Consider the following 13,802-nt stretch of genomic DNA (forward strand, 5'->3'; position numbering starts at 1 on the left):
TTCAGAAGAAACACTGCAAGCCACAAGGAACTGGCAGGACATATTTAAACTGATAAAGGAGAAAAACGTGCAAACAAGATTACTCTACCCAGCAAGGATCTCATTCAGATTTGATGGAAAAATTAAAATCTTTACAGACAAGCAAAAGCTGAGAGAGTTCAGCACCACCAAACCAGCTTTACAACAAATGCTAAAGGATCTTCTCTAGGCAAGAAACACAAGAGAAGGAAAAGACCTACAATAACAAACTCAAAACAATTAAGAAACTGGGAATAGGAACATACATGTCAATAAATACCTTCAATGTAAATGGACTAAATGCTCCCACCAAAAGACACAGACTGGCTGAATGGATATAAAAACAAGATCCATATATATGTTGTCTACAAACGATCCACTTCAAACCTAGAGAAACATACAGACTGAAAGTGAGAGGATGGAAAAATATATTCCATGCAAAAGGAAACCAAAAGAAAGCTGGAGTAGCAATTCTCATATCAGTCAATATAGACTTTAAAATAAAGACATTAGAAGAGACAAAGAAGGACACTACATAATGATCAAGGGATTAAACCAAGAAGAAGATATAAAAATTGTAAATATTTATGCACCCAATATAGGAGCACCACAATACATAAGGCAAATACTAACAGCCATAAAAGGGAAAATCAGCAGTAACACATTCATCGTAGGGAACTTTAACACCCCACTTTCACCAATGGACAGATCACCCAAAATGAAAATAAATAAGAAAACACAAGCTTTAAATGATACATTAAACAAGATGAGCTTAATTGATATTTATAGGACATTCCATTGAAAAACAACAGCATATACATTTTTCTCAAATGCTCATGGAACATTCTCCAGGGCAGATCATATTATGGGTCACAAATCAAGCCTTGATAAATTTAAGAAAATTGAAATCATATCAAGTATCTTAACTGACCACAACAATATGAGACTAGATATCAATTACAGGAAATATCTGTAAAAAATAAAAACATATGGAGGCTAAACTATATACTTTTGAATAACGGAGTGATCACTGAAGAAATCAAAGAGGAAATCATGAACTACCTAGAAACAAATGACAATGGAGACATGACAACCCAAAACCTACAGGATGCAGCAAAAGCAGTTCTAAGAGAGAAGTTTATAGCAATACAATCCTACCTTAAGAAACAGGAAACTTCTCGAATAAACAACCTAACCTTGCACATAAAGCAATTAGAGAAAGAAGAACAAAACATCCCCAAAGTTATCAGAAAGACAGAACTCATAAAGATCAGATCAGAAATAAATGAAAATGAAATGAAGGAAACAATAGCAAATATCAATAAAACGAAAAGTTGGTTCTTTGAGAAGATAAACAAAATTGATAAACCATTAGGCAGACTCATCAAGAAAAAAAGGGATAAGACTCAAATCAATAGAATTAGAAATGAAAAAGGAGAAGTAACTGACACTGCAGAAATAAAAAAAGATCATGAGAGATTACTACAGCAACTCTATGCCAATATAATGGACAACCTGGAAGAAATGGACAAATCCTTAAAAAGGCACAACCTGTAAAGACTGAATCAGGAAGAAATAGAAAATATGATCAGACCAATCACAAGCACTGAAATTGAAATTGTGATTAAAAATCTTCCAAAAACCCAAATCCCAAGATCAAATGGCTTCACAGGCGAATTTGGTCAAATATTTAGAGAAGAGTTAACAACTATCTTTCTGAAACTCTTCCAAAATATACAGAGGGAGGAACACTCCCAAACTCATTCTATGAGGCCACCATCATCCTGATACCAAAACCAGACAAGGATGTCACGAAGAAAGAAAACTACAGGTCAATATCACTGATGAACATAGATGTAAAAATCCTCAAAAAGATACTAGAAAACAGAATCCAACAGCACATGAAAAGGATCATACAGCATGATCAAGTGGGGTTTATTCTAGGAATGCAAGGATTCTTCAATATATGCAAATCATTTAATGTGATACAATATATTAACAAATTGAAGGAGAAAAACATATGGTCATCTCAATAGATGCAGAGAAAGCTTTCAACAAAATTCAACACTAATTTATGATAAAAAACCCTGCAGAAAGTAGGCATAGAGGGAAATTTCTTCAACATAGTAAAGGCCATATATGACAACCCACTGCCAATATCATCCTCAATGGTTAAAATCCGAAAGCATTTCCACTAAGATCAGGAACAAGACAAGGTCGTCCACTCTCTCCATTCTTATTCAACATAGTTTTGTAAATTGTAGCCACAGCAATCAGAGAAGAAAAGAAAATAAAATGAATCCAAATCGGAAAAGAAGTAAAGCTGTCACTGATTGCAGATGACATGATACTATTCATAGAGAATCCTAAAGATGCTACCAGGAAACTACTGGAGCTAATCAATGAATTTGGTAAAGTAACAGGATACAAAATTAATGCACAGAAATCTTGACATTCCTATACACTACTGATGAAAAATCTGAAATTGAAATCAAGAAAACACTCCCATTGACCATTGCAATAAAATAATAATATATCTAGCAATAAACCTACCTAAGAAGACAAAAGACCTATATGCAGTAAATTTTAAGACACTGATGAAATAAATATGATACAATTAGATGGAGAGATATACCATGTTCTTGGATTGGAAGAATCAACATTGTGAAAATTACTCTACTACCCAAGGCATTCTACAGATTCAATGCAATTGCTATCAAACTACCACTGGCATTTTTCACAGAACTAGAAAATAAAATTCACAATTTGTATGGAAACACAAAAGACCCTGAATAGCTAATGCAATCTTGAGAATGTAAAAAGGAGCTGGAGAAATTAGGCTCCCTGACTTCAGACTATACTACAAAGCTACAGTAATCAAGACAGTATGGTACTGGCAGAAAAACAGAAAGATAGATCAATGGAACAGGATAGAAAGCCCAGTGATAAACCCACGCACATATGGTCACCTTATCTTTGATAAAGGAGGCAAGAATGTCCAGTGGAGAATGGACAGCCTCTTCAATAAGTGGTGCTGGGAAAACTGGACAAGTACAAGTAAAATATGAGATTAGATCACTCCCTAACACCATATACAAATATAACCTCAAAATGGATAAAAGATCTAAATGTAAGGCCAGAAACTATCAAACTCTTGGGGGAAAACTTAGGCAGTACCCTCTACGACATAAATTACAGCAAGATCCTTTTTGACCCACCTCCTAGAGAAATGGAAATAAAAACAAAAATAAACAAATGGGATCTAATGAAACTTCAAAGCTTTTGCACTGCAAAGGAAACCATAAACAAGACCAAAAGACAACCCTCAGAATGGGAGAAAATATTTGCAAATGAAGCAACTGACAAAGGATTAATCTCCAAAATTTACAAGCAGCTCATGCAGCTCAATAACAAAAAAACAAACAACCCAATCCAACAATGAGCAGAAGACCTAAAAAGACATTTCTCCCAAGAAGATATACAGAGTGCCATCAAACACATGAAAGAATGCTCAACATTATTAATCATTAGAGAAATGCAAATCAACACTACAATGAGATATCATTTCACACCAGTCAGAATGGCCATCATCAAAAAATCTATAAACAATAAATGCTGGAGAGGGTGTGGAGAAAAGGGAACACTCTTGCACTGCTGGTGGGAATGTGAATTGGTACATCCACTATGGAGAACAGTATGGAGTTTCCTTAAAAATCTACACATAGACCTACCATATGACCCAGCAATCTGACTACTGGGCATATACCCTGAGAAATCCATAATTCAAAAAGAGTCATGTACCAAAATGTTCATTGCAGCTCTATTTACAATAGCCAGGAGATGGAAACAACGTAAGTGTCCATCATCGGATGAATGGATAAGAAAGATGGGGCACATATATTCAATGGAATATTACTCAGCCATAAAAATAAACGAAATTGAGCTATTTGTAATGTGGTGGATGGACCTAGAGTCTGTCATACAGAGTGAAGTAAGTCAGAAAGAGAAAGACGAATACCATATGTTAACACATATACAAGGAATTTAAGAAAATAAAAAATGTCATGAAGAACCTAGGTGTAAGACAGGAATAAAGACTCAGACCGACTAGAGAATGGACTTGAGGATATGGGGAGGGGCAAGGGTAAGCTGTGACAAAGTGAGAGAGTGTCAAGGACATATATACACTACCAAACGTAAAATAGATAGCTAGTGGGAAGGAGCCTCATAGCACAGGGAGATCAGCTCTGTGCTTTGTGACCACCTAAAGAGGTGGGATAGGGAGGTTGGGAGGGAAGGAGAGACAAGAGGGAAGATATATGGGAACATATGTATATGTATCACTGATTCACTGTGTTATAAATCAGAAACTAACACACCATTGTAAAGCAATCATACTCCAATAAAGATGTAAGAAAAAAAAACCCAAAAACCAAAAAAAAAAAAAAAAAAAACAGAGGTCCTATTTTCAAGCACTGCCAGATAATTAATTGTTGGAGACTGGGATATTCAATAAAATACTATTTGGATCATGTAGCAAAGCCATGTCTCCAAATAAATACGAATCTAGGTGAGTAGATTAAAACTATAAAAATTTGTTTGTAGTGATTAACATCAAAGTTTGCTCTATAGCTATAACTATATTTTAATCTCACTACTATTTTATTAAAATGAAAATTTATCCCCCAAATTATACTTTAATGCAAAAGGAAATATTAAAACGCATAATGTAGACAAGTAACATATTTTCAAATCAGTCCTGATAGCAATTCTCCACCGTGAAAAATTTTGTATAGATGAGGTATAGAAGATCATAAAAGGCAGACAACTTTATAATTGAGTTGAGGGTAAGGAGAGGTCTATTGAATTCCTGGAAAGCATTTGGCTATGATTTATTAAACTTTACATTGATACTTTAGCCACCTACTCTATTATTGGCACTGTGCTAAGCTCTGTGGAGAAGAAGAAAAATAATCCAAGTTGTCTGACGTTATCGAATGGAGAATAACAGCAGTAAATATAAATAATGGATAATGTCTCTTGAAGGTTAATATATATATATATATGTGTATATATATATATATATATATATATATATATATATATATATATATGTATATATATATATATTAGGGTTCTTGGTTGCAAGAAACAAAAATTGACTCTGGCTAAATTAAGCATAAAAGGGCAGTTTATATACTCTCAGTTGAATGGGACCAGAGAACCAAACTTGAAGTTTTCATGGGTTGCGCTGGAAACTACCACCAGAACTTTTACTACCACTTCAGTAATTGGACATAGTTGATGCTACTGCTATTGCCCACCACCAGAATTATTTCTGGATGACCCCAATGTACTCTAATTTCTAGCTTCCATTCAAAGTCTGAGGCGGGTGATTCTAATTTTCAGAGGTTTAATATTCTCTAGAACCTTACTTGCCAGGCAAATTGGAAAAGGGAGAATCTGGTATTTTCAGCTTCTGTGGTAGAAGGTGATATATGCCTCATAAAGTGAAGGATTGCCAAAAACATAAGCAGATGTTCAAGATGCTTAGCAGATACAAGTAATTACAAATATCCATAATGGTTGGATACTGTACTGAGTGATTAACATAACCTTTCTTAATCTGCAGGGAACCACTGTTACAGGTGGATGACATCAGTCAGATTAGGTTAGGTTACATTGGAAAAAAAACTGCCAGATCTCAATGGCTTATAACAACAAAGGTTTATATCTCGCTCATGCAACATGTTCATTGAGGGCCAGCAGGGTAGGGAGATGCTTTTGCTCTCACTGTATTCACCCAGGGACCCAGACTGACAAAGGTTTTAGCATCTTCTTATGCCACGATCTCAGTGTGAGATTTTAGAGTTTACTATTTCAGAGGGAGAGAGAGCAAGAGTTAAATCATGGTGATTAAATGTTTCAATTTGGAAGTGAAACAATTCTGCTCCGATTTCATTGGCCAGAACTACTCCTGTGATCATGTCTATGTTAAAGAGGGTGGGAAAGCTTAATTCTCCACATATCCATAAGTAGAAAGAGAGCTAAATTTAGGGGGAATATTAGTAATGTCTACTATAGTAGGCACTATTTTTATTAGCACCTTCAATTTTGAGAAAATTTAAACACAGAGTTTAAGTAAGGTAGTAGTAAAAGACAGAACTGGAAATTGAATATTTTCTAAGATTACATTAACTTTTATAGTAGCAATGATATCTAACATGCATTGAGAATCACTAAGCATCATTTCTTATTTTTTTGCGGTATGCAGGCCTCTCACTGTTGTGGCCTCTCCTGTTGCGGAGCACAGGCTCCAGACGCATAGGCTCAGCGGCCATGGCTCATGGGCCTAGCCGCTCCGCGGCATGTGGGATCTTCCTGGACTGGGGCACGAACCCGTGTCTCCTGCATTGGCAGGCGGACTCTCAACCACTGCGCCATCAGGGAAGCCCACTAAGCATCATTTTAATTTTCACAACAACACTTTCAGACAGGTTCAGTTATTATCTCAGTTCAACAGATGAGGAAACCGAGGCTCTGAGAGATTCAATAATTTGCTCAAGTTTACACAGCTAGTAAGTAATGGATCAAGTCTGGAAGTAGCAGCATGATTTTAAGCCTCATTTTTTTTTAACTACTCTATTACACAGCTTCCACATACTTTGATTTCTAACACAATATAAATAATGCATAATTACCAGCTGATTTAAATGAATGTACAGACTACTAAAGGTGAGTTTTGTATAATAGATCTTTAGAGCTCTAAGGGACTTTAGAGATTGTTTAGTCCAGTCATCTGCTTTTTCACATTAGGAGATTGAGGCCAAAAGAGGGAAAGAGTTATATGTAAAGTCATTGTTATTTAGTGGTTGAGCTAGGACTCACATGCAGGCCCTAAGCAATATTTGGTCATACATTGAAACCTGCAAAAGTTTTCTGCATCTTGAGATGCTAGTATTACCTCAGAAACTCATTCTAGACCATATCTTATCCAGACTCATGAATATGTCATCCTTCCTAAATTCACAAGGGTATTGTTACTTGTTTATAAGGAGGCTGTGGAGTAAGGAGAGAGAGTGGGAGAAGGGTAAACCTATTTGGGTAGACCAACAACAGAATGTAAGAGGGGATGGTTAATTCAGGGTCTATATAGAGGTTTTTCCTACTTCAGTTGTGAATTGACTGAAGGAAGAGGAATAGAAACCTGGTTTATCATAATCAATCAGTAAGAGAGTGTCTGGCAATATCATCACAGCTGTCATAAATGCATCTAAATCAGAAACTGATGTAAAAACTTGAGATGAGGAAAGATGAGCAGGCTTCATATTCTGCTGCTAACAACACTTTGCAGCATTTTATTCCTATTCTAAATGTCTGTTTGTTGTAATAGAATAGCCTCTGTTTAGTAAGGTTCAATCCTATGGTAAGGACTCCACTGTTATTTGTTAGTTGTATATTGTCATTTGTTAACAGATAATTCTATGGGGATCTTAATTGCACAGAGGTCTCTCCTTGGAGAGAGTGCTCTTGAAATAATGTAGCTAGAAAACACTTTTAAATCAAATCAACATTTATAGCCCTTGCCTAGTATGTGGAAGGCACTGTGTAAGGTGTTTCTCCCTGGAATTTTTGAAATAGTTTGAAAATCAGTAGCAAGGAGACCCAGAAAGGGAAGAGGAAGAATTTAATTATTTGTAGAATAAGGCCACTGGTGGTTAAGGTAAAGGCTATAAATGTGTCTTTCTGATATATAAATAATGGCATTTCTGAGAACATAGGGTGAGAGTAGTTAAATGTTGGATAGGGTCCATTTTTATTAATAGCTGTACAGTGAAAGTTGATGAGCTGTTTCTGTGCTCCTTGGTGGTTTTATGTGAGTGATTACAGCTATCATTATTGGAGATTTAACATGAATTCTGTACATCTTTGAAATGCACAAAATCAAAATATAGCTAAAAGAAACTTCCTTCAAACAAATTGTCACATGCCACAAGCAGAAATATGTTTTATCCGTTTGTTTGTTTAAATTAGGCTTGGGAAGTAAGCTATCAGCCTTGCAAAATTCCTTTTGGTGACATTAACCAGGAAACCTATTCAAAACCCAAATTATTCTTTCTCTCAAACTTGCAAATCCTGACTTTTCTATTTCTATATTATTTCTCCATCTCCCTACTTTACACATCCAAGAAGTGACTGAGTTCTGTAAATTCTAGAGCCATGGGGAGTCTCAATTCCATCCTTTCCTTGCAATTATCTTAACCCAAACCTTCAATACCCTTCACTTCATTACAGTTGTCTCAAAATTGTTTTCTCAAGGCTGGCCTTTCCTCTCTCTTAACTAGTGGTTCACAAACTTTTGTGTGGATCAGAATGACATGAAAACTTTTTAAAACACGGATTTTGGTCTTCTGTCCAGAGGTTCTGATTAAGTAGGTCTGGAGGGGGACAAGAATTTATTTGTAATTAGCAAATCAATAACGTTAATGCTGCCAGTTCTGGGATCAGACTTTGATAAGTCCCACTCTAATCCATCCTTTTTCCTGTTCATTGTTGTCAAGTCCACCTTCTTAAAGCAGAGCTCGATTATGTCCCTTCTTTGTTTATAAAATTTCAGTGGCTCTCCATTCCCTAACAAATAAATCTGACATTAAAGCTTTCCTCTGTCTTCTAGCTCCACCTCTTTTTCCTGCCTTATCTTCTACCTTATCCTCTAAGACGGTAGGTTACATAATAGGTTAAAGATAAGAGCTCTGGAATTATATAGGCTTGGATTTGAATCCTACCTTCACCACTTAAAAGAGTGGAGAATTGTAGAAGTGTCCTCAGTTTCCTCATTTCTAAAATGAGCATAATAGTACCTACCTTTTAAGGTCTTTGTTAGGATTAATTTAATTAATACATATAGGATACTTAGAACAATGCCTGAAACCCAATAAATGGAAGTTATTAAAAATACACTATACTAGTCTAACTATATATCTCATCATTTCTTGAAAAAAGCACCCCCTTTTTCCTTCTTTATAATTATGTTTATACTCATAAATCTCCCTTTCTCTGATAACTCCTTTCTTCAATTTTTAGCTCTGAGAAATTCTCAATTCTTGAGATTTGTCTCAAATGCCAACTCTTCTAGGATATATTCCATCACCTTCATCCCCCAGCCAGGAGGAATGATATCTTTTTCTCCTGAATCTACATATGAGATATATATCACTATGTATTTTCTTTGTATTATAGATAATGATATGATTTTCATGTTTCCCTACTTGATTGTAAATTCTTAGTGAATGGGGTTTAATATCACCCATACTTGGCACTTAGTAGATACTTCACAAAGTCTAAAAGACCCTTCATGATCTAGTACATGCCTATTTAGTCAGCCTCCTCTTACATCATTCTATCCATTATTCTGTGTGCTTTGGTTGTATTGAAATTATCTGTTCCTGGAATGCACCATGCTTTTTTTTTTTTTTTCTATTTCAAGGTCTTCACGCATGTTATTCCTTCTAGCTGCATCATTTTCTTCAACATTTGCTTCCGTGTAATATGATCTGGAAGCAGCCTGCCCTTCTTTGCCATAAATGACACCACTGTTTTATGTGTTACTTTATATCTATTTTCCCCATTTCTCCATGAAGAAAGAGGACACATCTGTTTGATTTAAACGTTATAGTCTAGTATACTGTTTTTAACCTGCTTTGTTCACATAGTACTATAATAATGAATATCTTCCTATACTGAAAAATAGATCTATACACTCATTTTAATGGCTGCAGAATAGTCCATTTTATGGATGCTCCACTATTTATTTAACCTATCTTCCATTGATGGGCACAAGTTGTTTCCAATTTTTCAGTAATTTAAACTAAACTTCAATGAACATCTTTGTACACTTGCTCCATTTTTCCTTGAAGTAAATTCCTAAGAGAACTGTCTTAGTCAAAGAGTGTGAGTTTTTAAAATGTTGACTTCCACCCTTGTGAAGGGTAGCAATATATGCCACCACAAAATATGCCTCTTTGGCATAAGGATTATTATGTTTAAACTGATTATTTTCAGAGCCTGCAGACACAGCAAAAGCTCTAAAACAGAGAAGTTAACATTTTGTAAGGGACATATACATTTACAAAGGAAATCTCTGTGCCTCTCAGTACCAAGAATCTCAGGTTGACTAAATAACAAAAGAATGTTACTAATAGAGAATGCACAGACTTCAATCTGCATAACAAATTTCACCCTTGTTTACCATGCTTTTCCTGGTAAGTTCCTGTAACAGGTCTCTCGCTGTCTTTAGCAGATGATGGTATTTAAGGTAGTGGCTTGGGCTATCTAGAGAGTTACTCATTTTCCCTGGGTATCTTCCACATATACATGAAGTATACATGTTAATAAATTTCTGTTTTTTGTGTTTTGTGTTTAAATGTTGACTTCCAGTTCTCAGACATGTAAAAACTTGGGAATTGTCACTCCTGTCTTTTTGACAATGAAATCTGAACACACTGAAAACCAAGCATTTTTCTGGTCCCCATGAGAGAACAGAGGTCACAGGGCAAACTTCCACCAGGAAATCTGTAGAGACAGGCAAATCCAGAGGTTAAGAGCTGAAATGGCAGTCACTCCCATCAAGCCTCTTAGATAGCCTTATCCAGCAGAGGGGAGAGAGCAGAAGCAAGAAGAACTACAACCCTGCAACCTGTGGAAAGAAAACCACATTCACAGAAAGATAGACAAGATGAAAAGGCAGAGGGCTAGGTACCAGTTGAAGGAACAAGATAAAACTCCAGAAAAACAACCAAATGAAGTGGAGATAGGCAGCCTTCCAGAAAATGAATTCAGAATAATGATAGTGAAGATGATCCAGGACCTTGGAATAACAATGGAGTCAAAGATCTAGAAGATGCAAGAAATGCTTAACAAAGACCTAGAAGAATTAAAGAACAAACAAACAGAGATGAACAATACAATAACTGAAATGAAAACTACACTAGACGGAATCAATAGCAGAATAACTGAAGCAGAAGAACAGATAAGTGACCTGGAAGACAGAATGGTGGAATTCACTGCTGCAGAACAGAATAAAGAAAAAAGAATGAAAAGAAATGAAGACAGACTAAAAGACCTCTGGGACAACATTAAATGCAACAACATTCACGTTGTAGGGGACTGAGAAGGAGAAGAGAGAAAGAAAGGACCAGAGAAAATATTTGAAGAGATTATAGTCGAAAACTTCCCTAACATGGGAAAGCAAATAGCTGCCCAAGTCCAGGAAGCACAGCAAGTCCAATACAGGATAAACCCAAGGAGAAACATGCTGAGACATATAGTAATCAAATTGGCAAAAATTAAAGGCAAAGAAAAATTATTGAAAGCAGCAAGGGAAAAAAAAAAAACAAATAACATACAAGGGAACTGTCATAAGGTTAACAGCTGATTTCTCAACAGAAACTCTACAAGCCAGAAGGCAGTGGCATGATGTACTTAAAGTGATGAAAGGGAAGAACCTACAACCAAGATTACTTTACACGGCAAGGATCTCATTCAAATTTGATGGACAAATCAAAAGCTTTACAGACAAGTAAAAACTAAGAGAATTCAGCACCACCAAACCAGCTCTACAACAAATGCTAAAGGAACTTCTCTAAGTGGGAAACACAAGAGAAGAAAAGCACCTACAAAAACAAACACAAAACAATTAAGAAATGGTCATAGGAACATACATATTGATAATTACCTTAAACGTGAATGGAGTAAATGTTCCAACCAAAAGACACAGGCTTGCTGAATGGATACAAAAACAAGACCCATATAGATGCTGTCTACAAGAGACCCACTTCAGACCTAGGGACACATATAGACTGAAAGTGAGGGGATGGAAAAAGATATTCCATGCAAATGGAAATCATAAGAAAGCTGGAGTAGCTATACTCATATCAGATAAAATAGACTTTAAAATGAAGAATGTTAGAAGAGACAAGGAAGGACACTACATAATGATCAAGGGATCAATCCAAGAAGAAGATATAACAGTTGTAAATATTTATGCACCCAAAATAGGAGCACCTAAATACATGAGGCAACTGCTAACAGCTATAAAAGAGGATATCAACAGTAACACAATAATAGTGAGGGACTTTAACACATCACTTACACCAATGGACAGATCATCCAAAATGAAAATAAATAAGGAAACAGTAACTTTAAATGACACAAGGGACCAGATAGATTGAATTGATATTTAAAGGGCATTTCATCCAAAAACAGAAGATTACACTTTATTCTCAAGTGCACACAGAACATTCTCCAGGATAGATCACATCTTGGGTCACAAATCAAGCCTCAGTAAATTTAAGAAAATTGAAATCATTTCAAGCATCTTTTCTGACCACAAGGCTATGACGTTAGAAATCAATTAAAGGGAAAACAACATAAAAACCACAAACACATGGAGGCTAAACAATACATTACTAAATAACCAAGAGATCACTGAAGAAATCAAAGAGGACACCAAAAAATACCTGGAGGGCTTCACTAGTGGTGCAGTTGTTGAGAATCTGCCAGCCGATGCAGGGGACATGGGTTCATGCCCCGGTCGAGGAAGATCCCACATGCCACGGAGTGGCTGGGTCCATGAGCCATGGTCGCTGAGCATGCACTTCTGGAGCCTGTGTTCTGCAATGGGAGAGGCCACAAGAGTGAGAGGCCCATGTATAACAAAAATTAAAAAATAAAAACCTAGAGACAAATGACAATGAAAACACGATGATCCAAAACCTATGGGATGCAGCAAAAGCAGTTCTAAGAGGGAAGTTTATAGCTATACAAACCTACCTCAAGAAACAGAAAAAATCTCAAGTAAACAATCTAACAATACACCTAAAGGAACTAGAGAAAGAAGAACAAACAAAACCCACGTTAGTAGAAGGAAAGAAATCATAAAGATCAGATCAGAAATAAATGAAAAAGAAATGAAGGAAACAATAGCAAAGATCAATAAAACTAAAAGCTGGTTCTTTGAGAAGATAAACAAAATTGATAAACCATTAGCCAGACTAATCAAGAAAAGAGGAAGAGGACTCAAATCAATAAAATTAGAAATGAAAAAGGAGAAGATTCAACAGACACCGCAGAAATACAAAGCATCGTAAGAGACTACTACAAGCAACTCTATGCCAATAAAATGGACAACCTGGAAGAAATGCACAAATTCTTAGAAAGTTATAACCTTCGAAGACTGAATCAGGAAGAAACAGAAAATATGAACAGACCAATCAAAATTAATGAAATTGAAACTGTGATTAAAATCTTCCAACAAACGAAAGCTGAGGACCAGATGGCTTCACAGGTGAATTCTATCAAACAGTTAGAGAAGAGCTAACATCCATCCTTCTCAAACTCTTCCAAAAAACTGCAGAAAAAGGAACACACCCCAACTCATTCTATGAGGCTACCATCACCCTGATACCAAAACCAGACAAAGATACTGCAAAAAAAGAATATTACAGACCAATATCACTGATGAATATAGATGCAAAAATCCTAAACAAAATACTAGCAAACAGAATCCAACAACATATTAAAAGGATCATACACCATGACCAAGCCGGATTTATCCCAAGGATGCAAGGATTCTTCAATATATGCAAATCAATCAATGTGATACACCAAATTAACTAATTGAAGAATAAAATTCATATGATTATCTCAATAGATGCAGAAAAAGCTTTTGACAAAGTTCAACACCCATTTATGATAAAAACTCTCCAGAAAGTGGGCATAGAGGG

Source organism: Aethalodelphis obliquidens, unplaced genomic scaffold (assembly GCF_003676395.1).
Source record: "Aethalodelphis obliquidens isolate GAN/ISIS:26980383/991018 unplaced genomic scaffold, ASM367639v1 scaffold117, whole genome shotgun sequence".
NCBI classification, from domain to species: Eukaryota; Metazoa; Chordata; class Mammalia; order Artiodactyla; family Delphinidae; genus Aethalodelphis; species Aethalodelphis obliquidens.